Source organism: Leptidea sinapis, chromosome 4 (assembly GCF_905404315.1).
Source record: "Leptidea sinapis chromosome 4, ilLepSina1.1, whole genome shotgun sequence".
NCBI classification, from domain to species: Eukaryota; Metazoa; Arthropoda; class Insecta; order Lepidoptera; family Pieridae; genus Leptidea; species Leptidea sinapis.
This window is the reverse complement of record NC_066268.1, coordinates 8,707,996-8,722,281: the sequence shown is the minus strand read 5'-3', so window position 1 is coordinate 8,722,281 and position 14,286 is coordinate 8,707,996. Positions and strand designations below refer to the sequence as shown.

General features: G+C 36.5%; 1 protein-coding gene across 1 annotated transcript in view; it reads right to left on the bottom strand.

The window, feature by feature from the left end:
- Window positions 1-14,286, bottom strand: part of LOC126979764 (vacuolar protein sorting-associated protein 16B) — a 38,431-nt gene that overhangs the window by 6,387 nt on the left and 17,758 nt on the right. The window lies entirely within an intron of this gene.

Below are 14,286 nucleotides of genomic sequence, written 5' to 3'. Positions count from 1 at the left end.
TAGTGAAAACAAACACATTTAGTAGATGACACTTTTTATTTTCAGTAGTTGGTAGGTATGCTAAGATTAAGATATACACAAAATCGAAATGAAAGTAGATACACAAAGCACAGCGAAGAGTATTTCACCACTGCTTCCATTGCTACTTAAGAAAAAATAATTCAATAGTTGACACCTCCTGTCAACTACTGAACTAAATGTTTCTAAATTATTTAAGATGGTCTTTTAGGGTAAATTAACATTAACATTACTAAAATAGCAATAAATAAAGCAGTATTAATAAATTATATGAAAATCCATAGGTGCACATCATGTGGGTGTCAACTACTGAAATCTATGTAGGGTAAAACACCCAGTAGTTAGCCCGGCACCAGTAGTCAGCCTTTTGAGTTATTACTTCCATATAAATAGTGTTGAAATTTATTTACACATTTAAAATAATTTTTAATCGAATCCTCCTCTCCTTATTCCCTAATACGCACACTTAGGAACAAATAGCACATCAGGTTGACAAGCTACACTCTTAGACTTGCACTGTCGCCAAGGACATAACTAGACGCGTCGCTATTACATTTTTTTTCTTAAGGAAACGTGTTAAAAAGATTCAGTAAATGACATAACGCCATATATATAAATTTTTATTGTATTTCTTGTTAAATAATATATTTTCACGCTTCAAACTAATATAATGAATGAAATAAATATTTATTTAAAATTGTAAAAGAATATTTACCTCTCCAACATTAGGAATTTTTCGGCTTGCTCTAAACAAACTGCACAAGAAAATAACAAAAAAATGGCGCGAAGCGTGCGGCTGTCATCAATCGAACGCGGAAACTAACGATGTTGTCTAAGAGACTAAGACGCCACGTTTGGTTGTATTGGTGCTGCTAGATGTCTATACTATTACTCAGACACCATCTCGATCTTTGGCTATTTGTGTTTTTCTTTTTATTTTATTTTCTTTGTCGAAGTGTCAACTATTAGCGTAGTGTCAATTACAGTTGGTTTTACCTTACTGCTTCATGAATCATGGCAGAAATAGGCGCCATTGTGTATCCATAATCTATCCGGCTTCCTGTGCAAAGGAGCCCCCACTGGTGATATAAAATATGTAAAATAATAATTTAAAATTATTACCCAGAACCCTTAAATAAATCATAACTTAAGTATTTTTATTTGACTTCAACTAGCATATTATATTATTACGCTATGGTGGCCGCTAAAAATAATTATTATTATACTTCAGAAATCATCTGTCACTTCGCTGTCAAAACAAAAGTGAAGCAATTTTATTGCGTATTTTTTGAAAACAATATTAATAAGGATTTATTATCAACTTGGTATCAATCGAACGTGATAGGAACTATTTTCCTTCCAGTCTCCGATCCTCAGAATAGAACTCAAGATCTTATTATACATATTTTATATCACCAGTGGGGGCTCCTTTGCACAGGAAGCCGGATAGATTATGGATACACAATGGCGCCTATTTCTGCCATGATCTCTCTGCCACTGGTAGAATGTGCATATGCGGAGATAACTTCTGCTGCCGTTGTTTGAGATGTATTTGCTGTATTTCTATCTGTATATGGTGTCTCCACGTCTGCGGCATAGAAGGATGCTGTGAAGATTGTGAAGATTCTTAGAAAAGTGTAAATTAAAATTTATATTGTTTCCTTTCTTTTGTGTCTGAATGTGATTCCTTGTACTCAATTAGAAACACGACAAACATGAGTTTCTTCAAAAGGACAAAACCATCCACCTAAAAGAATGGCAACGCCTTCGTGATTCTAATTCAAATATTGTTTTTGAAAATAGGATATATTATCAGTTCTTTGAAGTCATAAATTTGCATCCATTCAAAAAAGTATGCCTCAGACCTCAGAAGAATGGGCGCAAGAAACTTACTGGCATCGTTGCAATGCAAAATCGTAGGTACGATAAAATTAATAATTTAAAAGCCCGAGGGCGGTCGATCCATTCCCAATCTGTGGTTGCATTAAGAAAGTCATATATATTATAGTCACCTTTACCACACAATCGTTTTTTAACAATGGTTTCGTACATTTACTGGGATCATGCTATTAAAGCATAAACATATAGACTTACCGACTTATCCGAGTAGTAGGATTCCTCTGGTGTTGCAAGAGAGAGTGAGTATCATTTTGTATCACATCCGCATTCTTTGTTTGCCTTCCCTCTCTCTGGGGGTCGGTCCCTCATGTTTGAGGATCGCGGTCAGCATTAGGGGCTAGGGCTGCATCTGGAGTGAATATCTGCCTCCACCCGTTTCTGCCCAGCGCATCTCTTACAACCGTGAACTGTTTGTATGACGAGTATTTAATTTGGTCGATTTTTGGAGAACGAACGCGCGACCGTTTGCCTTTTTTTTTAAAGAAAATAAGGAACGAGATGAGCAGGACGATCAGCTGGTGGTAATTGATACGTCCTCTCCATAACAATGCAGTGCCGCTCAGGATTCTTGAAAAACCCCAAAAATTCTGAGCGGCACTACAATTGCGTTCGTCACCTTGAGACATAGGATATTAAGTCTCATTTGCCAAGTAATTTCACTAGCTACGGCGCCCTTCAGACCGAAACACAGTAATATTTACACATTACTGCTTCACGGCAGAAATAGAAACTGACGGTACATTATTGCCACTGTCAATGCTCTGTTTCAAAACCAAAGGAATTACAGCAGTGTTTCTGTCCTTTCATGAGGGGTGTAACCAGGTGTAACTGTGTCTTATTAAAGGTCCAGGTGTCATGTAATATTGTCAAAGACAATATTGTCAGTATTTTCATGTCATTCATTTGAAAATTTGTCTAAATTTGTCTTTATATTATGAATACTCTGCCATTCGATCCCGCAAAAATGAGACCAGTCATTTCGTGAACAAAGAGATACACATAAAAAAATTGTATAACAAAATTTGTGAACTATGCGGGGCTCGAACCTCCGACCTCTTGCGTTCCGTGCGAGCGCTCTTCTACTGAGCCAACCGTTCGAGTGACATCACATTCATAAATCTTGATATGTCTTGTTCAACTCTCATGTTGTGGCTTCGTTTATTGATGCAATTATAAATTTTTTGTGTCCATATAAATATGATTTTTTTAGGCAGCAGCTATTGATTGCCTGTTTAAAAAAAATAGAATGCGATATAGCGATAGTTCCTAGCTATATGAAACAGCTAGATATTCTAGCTAACAGATTATAAGGTACAGCCTCAATAACAAACACATTACCGGTATTGCTGTCAGTTGGTGAACCAACAGTGGTCAGTGGACCAGCAGTCATGTTCGCTTTAAATGTCATTGCTTGTGGCGGTGTCGTGAGGCAGGTTGTTTCCTTCCCTAAAATATGGTCAATGGAAGCGATATCCTTAGTCGCTCATAGAGCAATGGAGAGGGCTTTGCTCGAAGTTTCCCTGCGAGATCGAATCAGAAATGAAGATCCGTATGAGAACAAAAGTCACCGACATAGCTCAGATGGTTCCGAAACTGAAGTGGCAGGACACATAGCTCGACGGACAGATGGCCGTTGGGGTAGTAGTCTTCGAATAACTGTCCAATACTATACTGATAGGCGGACGCCTGTGTATGCATGCTTCGTTGATTTATCAAAAGCATTTGATCTTGTTACGTATGATCTTTTATGGGAAAAACTCAAGAAGACTGGCGTGCATACACAGGTGCAACGTCTCTTTCAGTACTGGTATGCTAACCAGACCAACAATGTAAGGTGGGCCGGCAGCCTCTCCGATGCGTACAGGCTGGAGTGCGGGGTGAGGCAGAGAGGTTTGAGCTCACCCATGCTCTTCAATCTGTATGTGAACGAGCTCATAGTTCAGCTCAGCAGCGAGCGTGTTGGCTGCTTCGTGATGGTGTTTGTATAAACAACATTAGCTACGCGGATGACATGGTGCTGCTGGGTCCAAGTGTGGGCTCTATAAGAAGGCTGTTAGCTATCTGTGAAACCTATGCGATGCAACATGGGCTCAAATATAATTGCCAAAAAAGCAACTATTTGGTCTTTAGAGTCTCTGGTAAAAGTCTGTGTAATACTCCGCCAATAAAGCTGAATGGTGTTGAGATTAAGAAAGTTCAACATTTTAAGTACCTTGGACACTACGTCACCGAAGACCTCGAAGACCAAATGGATATTGAGAGGGAACGCAGAACACTGGCGGTAAGGAGTAATATGCTGGCTCGCAGGTTTGCTCGATGTAGCAGGGAGGTAAAGATAACGCTTTTCAAAGCATATTGTCAAACCTTTTATACGAGCAGCCTGTGGGTCAGATATACTCAAAGAACGCTTAATGCATTTCGCGTTCAGTACAACAATGGTTTCAGGTTAATGTTGGGGCTGCCCCGCTTTTGCAGTGCTTCGGCAATGTTCGCAGATGCGAGGGTGGACGGATTCCATGCCATCCAACGCAAAAGAACCGCGTCATTGCTGAAGAGGTTGCGGGGTAGCCCTAACATCATTCTGCAAACCATTGCTAGTCATTATGATGCGCCAATTATAAAGGCATTTATGCGGCTTCATGTGCCTGTTTAGTATAATTATACTAATATAATATAGGACATTGTACTAACAATTATTATGGATTTTTTTTTCTCTGAATTAAATTAAATTATTATTAGTATTATTAATTATTTTCTTTTTAATTGTGATTATCTTAAATTTTTATCTGTAATTTAATTAAAATGAAATCAAACTCAACGATGGGTGAAATGCCTGAAAATAAATGATTATTATTATAGCGACCTCGTACTGGAAGACGGAATGTCCGCAGGCCACCCACAAGATGGTTGCGACGCGGAAGATCTGGTAAGGTCACCGGAACAGGTTGGATGAGGGCAGCGCAGGACCGATCATCATGGCGATCTTTGGGGCAGGCATTTATCCAGCAGTGGACGTCTTCTGGCTGAAATGATGATAATGATCATAATCCATTTCTTTTTTGGGCATATGAGGAGAGAACTTTATAACTTATAATTTTATTATTCATAAGTATCTTTAACACCACAGTCACAGCATTTACTACATTGGCAATCCAACTCTATTCCACACAGATGCAACGCATAAGCAATAAAGGTAAAACAGAAAATACATCGTAAGCTACCACAGAAGTTACAGCAGCACATTACAATTTCAACACATGCTCAGGTAAGGTTGCTTCATCTTAGTGTCACAGTTCACACCCGTCACGCTTGGGGTGTTTTATTTTTACTGCAGCTGTACATGTCTATAATGAAACATAAATAATTAGGTAACAAGATTATCTTCAAACTAAGCCGCGCATATCAACGTAAACATATCCACAGAGTATGTACAGTTAGTGTCAGATGTCACAATAGCGCATATTAGCGATGACAGTTGACACATGACCGTCTAATTGCAGATATCGATGCTCTAATAGTGTCAAAACAAACAATCCTACGGCAGCAGTGAGCGGCAAGCTGCACGGCTCATCAAAACTAGCCCCCCAAAAAAAATTTTTTTTCTATTTTTGAATTTTCAATATCGCATATCGTTAGTTCGTAGTTTGTTCTTAATTGTTCGCTATAAATAATTGTTTGTTCTTTTGTTGTTTATTTAAAAACATACCCTTTAGTTAGCCCCCGGCCCCTGTTAATGGGGGGAAACGCCTACTATTTGGTTCTGGCACTCGCCGGCCGCTGCCGCGGCACGCTACGCTCGGCTCGTGCGTTGTTTTAGCTGTTCTAACATAAACTAACCAATTTTAATGAATTGCAATTTTTTTTTAAATAAATAAATCGAGAACAAACAAATGGTTATCGAGAGCAATCAAGAACAAATGGCGAACTAACGATGTAATAAAAAAAAAATCTGGGGTACTAACTTTCTTGAGCTAAGCTGCACCTAAGAAAAGGTATCAGCCCGTAAAATGACAGCTGTTGACAGTTTTATCGCTGACGTTCATATAATATTTATAATAATGGCAAAAGATGAAATCAAATTAAAAAAAAAGCTTGTGTCTCTATGAAATATTGGCTTGCTTCGTAGTCAAAAATCCTATTTCCTAAAATAAAACTTTGATTTCCTTATTCAGTTACTTTCTAGTCTTTGTTGAGAAAGAATTTAAGTTTAAATTTACCAAGTATAGTGAAACCAAAGAATATATTATAATAGTACAAGTAAAGTAAAAATAAGAAAGTGTCCATAACTTTTCTTATTTTTTTTTCTATTAACATTTGTGGAATGAGCTCCCTTGTGCCGTGTTTCCAGGACGATACGACAACGGTGCCTTTAAAAAAAGCGCTTCCACTTTTCTAAAGGGCCGGCAACGCTCCTGTGATTCCTCTGTGATATATTAACACCAGGTGACCCATACACACGTTTCTCCTCTCTTATATATATATAAAAAATATATATTATAAAAAAAAAATACGGCCATTACAGCTGTGTCGTCTATTAAATTGGAATGGTTTTGCTTTCTATACCTGTGGGATATCACTAATATAATATAATATAATAAATCAAACACTGCTCTTGGGGTACTTTATCTTTTATTTCTCTTAATTCTGAAAATACACCACCTTGGCTCTCTCAAATTATTCTTAAGAGAAGTAAGATTTGATATTATCAAAAATTTGCTTTGGAATCCCATTTCTTAGTTAGTTCATCATTCCTTTGTTCCACACTTTATCAAAAGCTTGCCTGACATGCAAATTCTTATGTTCTGGTGCCTTTTCTATCATGAACTTGATTTATGGTGGAATGACCCGTAAACCAAACCGCTAATCGGGAACAAGTATTCTACCTTGTATAAATAGATTTAATATAACATTATGGTTCGACAAATTGGTCTGTAGAACACCACCTCTAATGGTGGCTTGCCAAGATTTTGCTGCATAATACGAGCGGGCTGTGGTCTGAAAGAGGGTGTTGTGACAAGGATTGAGAAAGGAATACCGAAATGGTTCAGACACGTGGAGCGAATGAGTGAAGAAAGAATGATGGATCAAATATATAAGGTACGTCAATGTGGGGGGCAAATCGGTCGCGGAAGAAGTCATAGACATCGACATTCGTCAACCAAATTGTGGAGGTTTTGACAAAAGGTAAGGTCCGAAGCACTCGGAACTGGGGAGGGTCTATGAAATGAGTAATGAGGAAGAATAGAAGCAAGTGCCTACCTCAACGGGAAATAGGCTCTACGTGGAAAGGTTACGTCGAAAGATAAATAACAGGATCCAAGAATATTCTTTTGTCTATGCAATATAAATACTTGTCATAAATTATGAATTATATTAGCGTGCATGTCAAAAGTAAAATAAATCGTTGAAGAGTATTACTTAGCCGTTTTATCTCATTTACATTGATTTAACACAAATGTTCGTATTTATTTAAAAGTTGTGTACAAGCAAGATACCCATTTATCCTAGAAACACGAAATTTTATACAATGGAAACGAAAAGTCACTATGCAAGTATAAAACGGACTTCCGCTGTTGTGTAAACAATCGTTTCATCGTCATCATTTCAGCCGGAAGACGTCCACTGCTGGACAAAGGCCTCCCTCCCCCAAAGATCGCCACAGCGATCGGTCCTGCGCTGCCCTCATCCAACCTACTCCAGCGATCTTGACCAGATCGTCTGTCCATCTTGTGAGGGGCGTAACAACACTACTCCTTCCGGTACGTGGTCACCATTCGAGGACCTTACTGCCCCAACAGCTATCTGTCCGCCGAGCTATGTGCCCTACGCACTGCCAAGTTTCGCAATCATTTGGGCTATGTCAGTGACTTTGGTTCTCCTACGGATCTCCTCATTTCTGATTCAATCTCGCAAGGAAACTCCGAGCATAGCCCTCTCCATTGCCCGCTGAGCAACAGTGAGCTTCCTCATAAGGCCCATAGTTAGCGACAACGCGAACGTCTGCGTTCCGTATTTCATCACTGGCAACACACATTGGTTAAAAACCTTCGTCTTCAGACACTATATTTTGGAATTGATTAAATTAAACAATCGCTTCAATTAACAATTTTATCTTTTTAGGCATTGAAACGATGCAGTGACTACACAATCGAAATAAATGACGATAAAAATAAAGATTTGAAAAAATATGGCTTACAAAGTGTCCAAGCCACGATAATGTTGACCATAGCAGCCATACTACTCTGGATTTTAAGCTACATGATATTAACTGTAACAATGATTTATTTCAATCCTAATGATTTTGATGCTAATAAGCATCCTCCGCTATTTCTTTTTGTTTCATAGTGAGACTTATAAAATTTACTTACCAAGCTTCGGAACATATAAATCAATTCATTTGTTTCATTTCATTTATAAAATAGTAAAGAAAATATATTTTTGAAATATATAAAAGTCAATTGCTTTGAATATTAGTCTTCTTCATTTTATTACCATTATTACATAGTTTATTATTGCTGTGTCACTGAACTTATTATAGATTTATACTTATAAATGTAGAACCATTTCTTCCTTCGGTTGTACTACGAAAACTACTCAGCCGATCGGGATAATACTTGTACCATAAAATGCAGCGTGTTTTGGAGAAGGTTTTAGTGTATGTTTGTTAGTGATTATTTATCCAAGACCTATATTTTTTTACTTAGAAATACCTAGTATATATTTGCAATACAAGTAATTCAGTCAATGACATTTCATTACATGTGACATACCTACATTGCATGAAGAATTCATACAATTAGCGAGCGCGAGGTTCTTAATAATTAAAATAGCAAAACAACGTTTGCCATGTCAGCACTTGTATACAATAATTGTCAGAGAATATGTAGCAAATGCAATTAAGAATATTCTATTCAGGCATCACCGGCCAAATAGAGCAGCCGTACACGTCGTATATTGTTTGAATGGGATGTTTACACACCGCAGTCGTAACGAGAGTTTGTCTAACCAGTTGTGTCTATTTATTCCGAAGAATCCTCAAAATGTACATCCAGACGAAAAAGGACTTGTACATACCTACTCTAACAGGCATAGGAAATGGGTGATTTGCTGTCCATAGCTCAAGAGCTTACTTTGCAGACCATGTGTATGGGTCAATAGCCGCAGATACAAGTTACAAGTGCAAGTTAATTATTTCAGTTATTAACCAGTAGGCTACCAAATCCCATACTACTACTCATTAAGAAAAACCCAAATTCCAGCTACTCAGTATATCTCATTCTCATATAAGCAGTTCGCGCGGAAGTTCCTAAACTGCTCGCTACTCATCTTCCATTCATCTTATCCTACATAATAAGTTATAAGAGTTAATAAATCAAGTACCAGCTCACATACTATCTTATTTACCTACCCTGAACACCATGAATACCAAAATCTAAAGCTTTTCTGTTCAACGACTGCTAATAATGCAACATACCTACACACCAATAAGTGCTAATGGAATTCCTTTTTATAAAATACATTCACATGGCTTTTTCAGCAAGTGGAATTAGCCAGATGTCAGCTTACACACAGCGCCGATGAAATCCCTAGTTAAGCGCCGTAAAATGTTTGATATCTTATTTATATCCAAAATACTTAACTATTATGTCAATAGTACGGAGCCAAGTCGATAAAATATCTTTCACCGTACCTTCGAGGTATCCGCATAAAAGTATTCATAGTACATTTAGCAGACCTCACATAAAATCAAATTTAGGACTGAACTCCCCAATTATCAGAGCTGGTGTACAATATAACATGCTTGTTATGATATTCAATGACTCTTTTGGTTCACTTATAAATAAAATACTGACATACTTTTAAGTCAAACTGTTAACTAACTATAAACCTAGTAACTTAAATTAGTTTTCACAATAAAAAACACTTTAAATTATTATTAGTCAATGCTATGCATTTCTCTTATAGTTGTGCATAATAGAATTGTTAATAATGTTAAGTTTATTTGTAAATGTATTAATATGTATTCTCTGGAAGTGCCTTATAAATAAGTATCGATAAACCAACTAACTATGAATAAGGTAATTAATTACCTACGGTGACTGTTAAAGATAATGTGATGATTCACCCGAAAATGGGGCATACAATTTGAGACGTCTCCTATGTTTGTTCTGATAGATAAGGTATTTACTTTCTACGATAATGTTACATGACATTCATAGATACAGGTCTGTTTACGATAAATATTGGTATATATGGATAAAAGAATATCGTACCTACTGTGCTTTCTAATTTGGATACGTTTGTGTGTGACAAAATAACTGTAATAATTCGTTTTGCAATAAATACCTACACATAAAAGCCGTGCGTGCAATCAAGCTGCGCTGCAATCAATGGAACCTCGAAAGCAGAAAGCATCTAATTACTCCAAAAAATTAAAAGAAAAACTCTGTATGCTTCACCTTCTGCGCCAAAGCTACCTCTGTCGCACGTGAAGGATAGACAACCCCTTACCCATTCTTCGATATATAAAATATAAGATATATATTTGTTAAATCTACAAAGGCTCATTAACCTGTCCAGGAGCTTAAATTTTTTTTATATACGAAGTGGCAAACAGACAAGAGGCAATAACCGCAACACGAGGGGTCAAGAAATGCATTGCCGGCCATAGGTTAGAGCATGCTGTAAGCTCGAAAATCCCTGAGTCGTATCGTTTCGGGAAAACTGCAACCTGTTATTGATTCCACATAATGGCTGTAAGGGGCAAGAAATTTCTTGCTAACCGTGCCGTTATGGAATACCAGACGTCAACATAATGCGGATGGAATTTCGCATTTTGACATAAAGTGCTTTGGTGTTATTTCTAATAATGTGGTTGTCATTGTTTGGTTTGCGATACATCACTAGAGCATCTTACAAGATGGCGTCTTTACTACCGCTAGTCAAAAGCTTAAATCAAGTTGTTATATTTAATTCCATAATGCACTGTTATCTCTGGTAACGCCACATAATCAAGCCGATCGGAGATGTCTTTATCGACGATGATTTGAGCCGCTCTTCGTTGTATGATCAAATTGAAGCTGTTACTGCGGAGCGTCCGCCCAGAGGTGCTTCATGTGAGGCCGAATTTGCGCCTACACCATGCTTTTTAGAAGCCATGACCACAGATTTGAACGTCACTCGCTATATCGACGCCAAGTATCTGATAGCTGATACAGGCTGTGTCAATTGGATATACTCTCTTAGCATTGTTGTACAAACTTTGGTTTCGATTGGTACATCCAGAGTTTCTTTTAATTTAGTTTATTTTATTATTATACTTTCGTAAACATGCACAGCAATAATCGCCTAGTCAATTAAAAATCTACAGATGACTCAATCTAATAGGTTTTTAAATACAACATCTCTGTTTCATTAGTAAAGTACCTAGTTCATTAGTAGGTCGTATATATACAAGGTTCGCTTCTTACATCCGAGAGACTTGATAACATTGATAAGATAAAGCCATTGTTTGGAGTAGGTTTGCCTATTTTAAAACCATTTAGCACAATCACCGATTGTAATTTGATTGTAATTCTCTGAAGTGCCTTACACATTTAGTTTAAATTATTTTGTGCTAAATGAAAGTATAAGTGCTCAAACTTTATCACATCTTAAAAGCTGGATCTGTTGAAATGTGGAGTATACAAGAAGTAATTTAAATAAATCTCCAAAACTTTACATTTCAAGAAGAGAAAATTGTTGCAAAAGTGAAACCAAAAAGATAAAATAGCTAACGAGACATCTTATTGCTTATTAATAAGACGTAAAGTATCTAAAAGGTTTACCAACTACTTTTGAAGCCATGTGTTGTGTGTGCGAATGTGATGGATGTTGTAAATCTCTGTGTGATATTCTCAAATGTGTGCTGTGTGTTGGATGTATTATACAGATACTGAACATGTGCGGATGCGATTTTGAAGAGAACTGCTGTAATTGTGAAAATGATGATAATTAGATTGTTATTATTATATGTACTTGTACCTACATCTATGCTATAAATTATCTTGTATATATTATCATAAAGAGATCTAACACTATCTAGGTCTGTATTAAAAATAAACATTGTATTATTTATATTTTGATTTACCTAATGTTTTGCTTAATTGAAATAATTTGTTATAGTTTTATGATGTGATAATTTCTTATTGAGTAAACCGCTTCGTTACGTAACGCGTTACGGCGGCACTCTCTCACTGGCTTTTATGCGTGAGAGAAAGGAAAGCTTAGGAGAAGAAACGTTAAGCAGTCTCACTGACCTCTACTATATACCACGGGCCTTACGGCTATCAAAGCGCTTTTGTGCCTGTTTGATATTCGCCATTTTGGCGCTGTTGGCCATGTAGCGAGAGTCTATGGTACTAAAACTAGTGATGACAACCTCAGCAAACATCGATAGATGGTAGGAAACTATTTACAAAAAAAATGTGTACTTTATAACGTTGATTCTTGAAGTATAAATAATACGGAAAACAAACAAAATTAATTCAAATTGCAAAAATACTTCAGAGCGGCAAAGTTAGTTCTCTGGACGCTCACGATTGCCGCTTGAAATAGGCACAAAAAATTGTTGTCAAACTAATGGAACAGCCTGTCCAGTGGTATTTATATAGGTCAGTGGGCAGGTTCCTCCTCTCTCACTCTAACCAATTTTTACTTTTATAGCATTAAATAATGATACTAATAATGAAAATACACATATTCCAGAATTGTAACTAAGAATAAAATAAATTTTTGAATCAATAAAAGATTTTATTAATAAATAACCTATCCTTACATTATCATATCAATATACACAAAATTTTTGTAACAACCTAAGCTTTATTCAAGTTGAACAATTTCAACATATTCATGTTCAACTTAGATTAGGTAAGTTATCACTTATGTCGGGCGTCCCGAAAAACACACGTTTTTTTTTAGGATTCCGTGCTCAGAGGATAACTAACGGAAACCCATTCATCTGTCATCGGGATGTATATCATGAACTGCAAAAGTTAATATCACGGCAAAGAAAAAACTAGTTTTCTGTTCAGTGGTTCTATGAACCTATATGTATCTCTATTTATTTGTATTATAGTAACATTGGGGCTAAAAGATTTTCTGTTTCATCATAATCGTGTTCACGAAGCCATGTTATTAATTCTTTCTTGCAAGAATAAGATCTTTTATTGAATGTGCGACTTAGCAGCTGCACACCAAGTCGTAATGCAGTATGAGATAACCGATTCAGCTAGGGATGTACAAACCAGCTTCAACAACTTCTCTCTCTTCTGCTACATTTCTTAAGTTTTTAAAAATATTTGTTAGTTTTTTTAGTCTTTTGCTTACATTATGTATGTGGTTAAGGAAATTTAAGTTTTTATCAAATATTACGCCTACATATTTTATGCTTTCAGTATTCATAATTTTAGGACATGTACATTCTGGGGTAGTTTGGTCATTGTTGTGCTATAATGTTTAAATTTTGATATTGTATAGTCCTTGCATCATTTCTCATTGAAAATTTGACGAGTTTTGCTTTTGATGAATTAAGTGTTAATGAGTTTCTGCCCAACCAAAGACACACTGAATCAATACCTTCTTGAGCATATTTGTACAGCTGCTCCCAAGTGTCTCCATAAAATGTTAGGGTAGTATCATCTGCGTAAGATATTATTTTACAGTTGGCCAGTTTCATCATTTAGTTCATTTAGAATTTAGATAACATAGAAACAAAGTAGGTCCTAGTATGCTCCCTTGTGGTACCCCATATATCGATTCCTCATCACTGATTATTTCACCTATCTTAACACATTGTGTTCGTTCAGAGAGGTAATTCTGCATCAGTAGTAGTTGTTTTCTTCGAATCCCTAATCTTTCTAGTTTTGTTATAAGTAGGGGCAAAGAAACTGTGTCGGAGGCTTTAGCTAAATCCAAGAAAATTGTTAATGATTTAAGTTTAGTAACCAATAGGTTAATAATATAGTCTGTAAATGAATGCAGTGCATCATCAGTAGATCTATGTGATCTAAATCCATATTGGTTATTTGATATCAGTTTATTTGTTTCTAAGTATGATTTTAATCTATTGTTGATGATTTCTTCTAGAATCTTGGATATTGATGGTAACAAAGATATTGGTCGATAGTTATTGACGCAGTCTCTATGTCCAGACTTGTGGATTGGGACTAATATAGACTTTTTTAGCGCAGTTGGCAGTTTGTCCGTATTAAGTGTTACCATTTTTGTTGGTTGTTCAAATGCTGTCGCATGTATATATACAAAACAATTATAATATATATATCTCTCTCATCCTTAGGGCAGCGTTCGCAAGCACGGTTTTATTCGACC